The sequence below is a fragment of the Quercus suber genome, unplaced genomic scaffold, assembly GCF_002906115.3.
Source record: "Quercus suber isolate HL8 unplaced genomic scaffold, Cork oak 2.0 scaffold_133, whole genome shotgun sequence".
NCBI lineage: Eukaryota > Viridiplantae > Streptophyta > Magnoliopsida > Fagales > Fagaceae > Quercus > Quercus suber.
Window position 1 is genome coordinate 582,816 of NW_027069596.1, and position 6,000 is coordinate 588,815.

The following is a 6,000-nucleotide window of genomic DNA, read 5'->3' on the forward strand; positions in this document are numbered from 1 at the left end:
ATTTTAATTAATGCAAAAAACAGATTTTATGAATGTGGTAAGCAGCTTCGAATATATAGTAAACATGATGTGTAGAGAGCAAATTTTATTAACGTAGAAACAAATTAATTTTATCAATGCAGAAAAACAAATTCGATTATTGTGAAATTTAAACATGAAAAAACATTCAGATTTGGCTTTTAAATTTAGAAAACACGATTCACTAGGTGTTTTATGAGAAAACAGAGAATAATTTTTAAAATAGTGAACAGAAAATAATTACGCATAAAAGAGAGTGAGCAATTTTTTAAATAATGCTGAACAGAAAATAATTTTATGTAGAATGCTAGAAATAGTTTATGCAGAAAACAGTGAACAATTGTTATGAGAAAACAGTGAATAATTTTAATTAATGCGAAAAAATAGATTTAATGAATGCAGTAAGTAGATTTGAATATGCAGTAAATATGATGTGCAGAGAGCAAATTTTATTAATGTAGAAACATATTTTATCAATGCAGAAAAATATATTCGATTATTGTGAAATTCAAACATGAAAAAGCATTCAGATTTGCCTTTAAATTTAGAAAACACGATTTCACTAGGTGTTTTATGAGAAAATAGTGAACAATTTTTTAAATAGTAAACAGAAAATAATTTATGCAGAAAAGAGAGTTAACAATTTCTTAAATAATACTGAATAGAAAATAATTTTATGCAAAATCGTAGAAATAGTTTATACAGAAAATAGTAAACAATTTTTATGAGAAAACAATGAACAATTTTAATTAATGTAAAAATTAAATTCATATTTAAAATCTCTATATTTTACAATTTTTTTGTTTAAATAAATGAAAACATAAAAAAACCACTTATTTTTATCTTTATGCTTATTTGTCGATTATCCCCAAACAAAAAAAAGGCGAAAATGCACTTTTGGTCCCTACATTTTGGGCCTATTCTCAATTTGGTCTCTAAATTGATTTAACTCCTAGGTCAGTCCCTGATTTTTAAAAATCGTTTTTAAAATAGTCCCTACCGTTAACCTAGTGACAGAAAATGCTAAGGTGGCAAACGATCTGTCCTATTTGCTGACATGGCGCTGAGGTGGATATTAAAATATTATTAAAAAATGCTACATCAGCATTTATATCAGCGTTTTAGTGACAAGTCAGCCCTTTAATTAATAAAAAATAAAAAAATTAAAAAAATTAAACTGAAAAAATTCAAAATCAAAAAGAAAAAAAGAAAAAACTTTTTCAGATTCTCTCTTTCTTTGCGTTTGTGTCTGTGTCTTTCTTCTTTTCGTTTCCTTTTTTTTTAGATCCTTTCTTTCTCTGTCTCTTCCATTTTCTCATTGGTCATGTGGACGAGGTACCGAACGAACTCCGGTGAGACCATGACGGACTTGGTGGTCCCCAACGGAACCTTTAGCCGAATCGAGCAGCGGATCGCGACGATCACGCACTAGTTGTTTGCATTGGTTATGCCAAATTCTCTGAACCTGGCCGACCTCACCATGGAGACTAGCGACTGAGCCAAGGCGAGGTCTTTGCACTCCACGACGACAATGAGTGGTTTGAAGCGGAGGACGAGTTTGGGCTCGGGTTCGGAGCGAGTTGGTGAGTCAGGGAAGAGGAGGGAGTGGCCGTGGAGATCGAGTTTGCCACTTTGTTCTGGGTTTCTATAAGGGTGGGTGGTTGGTAGTGGATGTGGAGATTGGTGTGGCCGTGGAGATCGATGTGGCCATGTTTGTGTTTCGAAGATGGAGTTGTCTCAGTGAGTTTGGTTTTGTGTTTGTGGTTTTTTATTTATTTATTTATTTTTATGTGGATTTGTATATTTATTTCTTGGATTTCTTGGGTTTGATTTACTAGAGGTTTATGGGTTTGATTTCTTGGACTTATTGGGTTTGATTTACTAGATGTTTATGGGTTTGATTTCTTAGATTTATTGGGTGGTTTATGAGTTTGATTTCTTGGATTTATTAGGCTTGATTTGCTGGATGTTTATGGGTTTCTTGGATTTATTGGGTTTGATTTGGGGAAGAACATGAAGCATGAAGTTCATGTCCTGGGAAGAAGAAGAACAATGTTCTTCCGAAAAATAATGAAAAGCAAACCCGTTTTTTAAACTCAATTTTTTAAACTGAAAAAGCTTTTTTTTTTTCTTAATTTAATTAAATTAATGTTTATTTATTTATTTTAAAATTTCTGACATGGATTTTTGTTTCAATTTTTTTATTAATTTAAATCTGATGTGGCATTTCAAAAATGTTAAATAAGTATTTTTAATAATATTTTAATATCCGCGTCAACGCCATGCCAGCAAGTAGGACACGCCGTTTGCCACCTCAGCATTTTCTGTCACTGGGTTAACGGTAGGGACTATTTTAAAAACGATTTTTAAAAATTAGGGATTGACCTAGGAGTTAAATCAATTTAGGGACCAAATTGAGAATAGACCTAAAATGTAGGGACCAAAAGTGCATTTTCGCAAAAAAAAAAAATTTACATGGTACTTGAGTTTGGTAAACTTGAGTACTGTGTAAATTTTTTTTTCTTGCATTTTATTTATAAAACGTACTCGAGCCTGGTATACTCGAGTATTGTGTTGCATGGAACTCAAGTTTACCAAGCTCGAGTACCGCATAATTTTTTTTTTAATCACACAATTCCAGCTCAGCAGTGCCATGGTGGTAGAATTGATGAGGAACTCGAGTTTCTGAAACTCGAGTTCTAGAAAAAGTGGTACTTCGCTATTTATTTCTGAAACAGTTTTTTTTTGTTAAATTTTTAAAAAAAGTTGTATTTGACCATTTTGGCCCCCTTTTGTAGCTAAAACAGGAGTCCTCCCATTGAAATTGAGAAAAACAGTTTGTACATGAGGACTTGATAGCCATGGCATCGCACAATACCTCTAATTGTTTGGTTCCATTTCCACTGAATTCCCAAGAAAAACCCAAGCAAATTGAATAAAAGGAAAGGAAAGGAGAAAGAGTTAGTTGGTACCGGCCATGGAGGACGCGACATATGGAAACGACGCCATCGTAGATGACGGAGCAAAGGTTGTAAGTTAAGCAAACGGGATGTCCTCTGAATCCGGAAAACAAATCCTAGAGGAAATGGAATTCCAAGAAATTGTAGAGAAACACAAGGGAGAGAATGACCAAGGCCAAAAAGTAGTGCCAAAAGGGTATTAATGTTAGCGCCTTCAACAATAGACCGTACGGATTGGCACCCAGAGCTTGTTCTATTTCTTCTACTTGTGAGCGATCCATCACCAAAATCAAATGGAAATGGTCGATATTGGTGTGGGTAAGTAAAGAGAGGAGAGGAGAGAAATACGAGAGAGAGAGAGAGCATTATTTGTTTGAGATGTGCTACATTCACAACATTTTTACAATATATTTGAGATATTTTTATTTGATATATTTTGTTTTTATTTTTAGTTAAAGAGACAGAATTAGAAACAAGAAGAAAAGAAACATACGTAGGATTAAACTCCATCCGCAACAATAGAAAAAGAAAACTTAGCTCTCTTAGCTAAAGCATGGATTCCACAATTACTACGCCTCTTAATACGAAAGATGGAGTGACTCACATGCAACAGACTTTTTGTCTTTAATAAGATGACCAATGGCCAGTGATACACTTAGAGCCTTAACAACAATCTCATAGTCTCCCTCAAAAACAGAATGGTGAATGCCAATTTCAATATCAAACTAAATAGCTCTTCCTGCCGCCAATTTTTTTAACAATACCATTAAAGCTGGCATTGCAATTTTTTCCGAAGGAGTAGCCATGACTTCACTGTTACAATTTTGGATTACCACTCCTATGTCTGCTTCCCTTGTAGCTTTAAACATTGCACCATCATAGTTTGTTTTAAACTCATCTAAACTAGGAGGCTCCCACCTTGCAATTTTTGGTTTGGTGCTCGACTATGGGTTCAAGGGCCTGCAACAAGTGGTTTCCTTGTGGGAAGTATGCCTCGGCCTAGGGTGGACCAAATGGAGAGCTAAAAATGGAGTCGCCTCCTAAATTAAGTCTATGAACCATATATGTAACACCCTTGTAGAATGACTAATCTTTAGTAGAGCATGTGTCCAGAGTTTAGGTATGGGGATGGGAAGGTGTTAAGCACCCAACCCTACCTGACCCATGGGTCAGCCTTTACTCATTATTTTCCAAATCCTAATCTCATCAAATGGTCTTTTAATTGGCTATTCTAAACTCACACATACACTAGTATGCATCTAAACACATAACATGGCATATTATCCCAAGTGCAAGAACCTAGCATTCATCTATCATGGCATCCTCATATAATTATCCAAGAGCAACAATCACATCAAGGAAGTAACGTGGCATTTATACAAGAAAATAAGCATGGCATCAAAGCATTTAAACAAACATGTTCTTCATTCTACACAACCAACTCATAATCATGTTAGGCAATCAAACCAGATGCATGTTCATGTAATTATGCATGTCTTACCTCTCTAACCTTACTGCATTATAGCACCTATGCATCAACACATGCTCATGTTTGTATGCATGTTCATCCAAATATAAACCCTAATCACATAAACTAAGCACAAGGTATTTAAAGCATGTTATACTACTGATATAAGACCTAAACACGTGAGAAATAAATTGAACCAGAGCCAACATATGCATTTAAATGAAATAAAAGTAAGAACAAATAATTCTAGGTTTTTAGGTTGAGCCCGTGGCATGCAGAAGCCTGTGTACGCAGGGTCATGAAGGTGCGAATGCATGCACAAGCCTACATACGCAACCTTGCCTAAAAACATAGCATACAACACCAATGAAAACCTAGTCTAAATGTAGACATCTCATTTTGTACTCATTACGACTTGAGCCTCCGTCTCTTGATAATGATAATACTAGGAGGTCTAGGGCTTAGCTATGGAAATACTTTAGTTGAAAGATACTTTTGGAAGAAGAAAAACCTGGCAGAAACCCTAAAGGTACGTATATGGCCTTGAGCTTGCATACGCATCCTTAACCCTTGCGTATGTAGCCATGAGCATGTGTACGCAGCTAGGGTTTTAGGAATTTTGTAAGGAAAGTCTTTTACTCAAAATCTCGACATAGGCAATCCCACATCGCTTGGAATGGCCTCCACCCCTTCTTTTTGAACACTATAAAAGGTCCCCACGACCCTTTTCCCAAAAAGGACACAGAATCCGCTCCAAAAAAATGATTCAAGAGAAACTTTTTACTTTGAAAAGTATCCTAAACTAAAGTTTCTTGGCTAGGACTTCTTTTAGTCCAAAGCCTTCTAGTTAAACTTACTAACCCTTTGGGTATTTTGTTTTGTAGATTAATCGAGGGGAATGATCAAAATCAAGCTTTAAAAGCTTCTTATGTGAGGTACCTATTCTTGCTTTTATCTATTTATTTATTTGCTTTTATCTCTGTTTTGTTGTCTTAAAATCTTATTGCATAGTTTAGGTTTGTTGTTTGTTTGTTTAAAAAGCATGCTAGGTTTTTTAGATTAGGTTTCAATTGGTGTGTGCTTGCTATGTTTTTGGGTAGGGTTGCGTATGCAGGCTCGTGCATGCATACGCAACTTCATGTCCTTGCTTATGCCAGCTCTTGCATGCATACGCAGGTTTAGCCCAGAAACCCAGAATTTTTGTTCTTATTCTTATTTCGTTTGCATGCATGTTTTAGCTTTTTTTAAATAATTTTTGTAATATGTTTAAGTTCTAGATCAATAGTATAATATGTTTTAATATCTTTTTCTTAGATTATTTGTTTAAGGTTTTATGTTTGATGAATGATATGGACATTCATATGAACATGAACATGCATTGATGCATAGGTGCTATGATGCAGTGAGATAATTCATGCATAATCACATGTACATGCATTTGATTTGTTTGTCTAAAATGTTTGCTTGATGAATATGATGAATGTGCTTGTTTAAAGCTATGATGCCATGCTTTGAATCATTTGATACAATGTGAGGAAGTTCCTGCCTTGATAT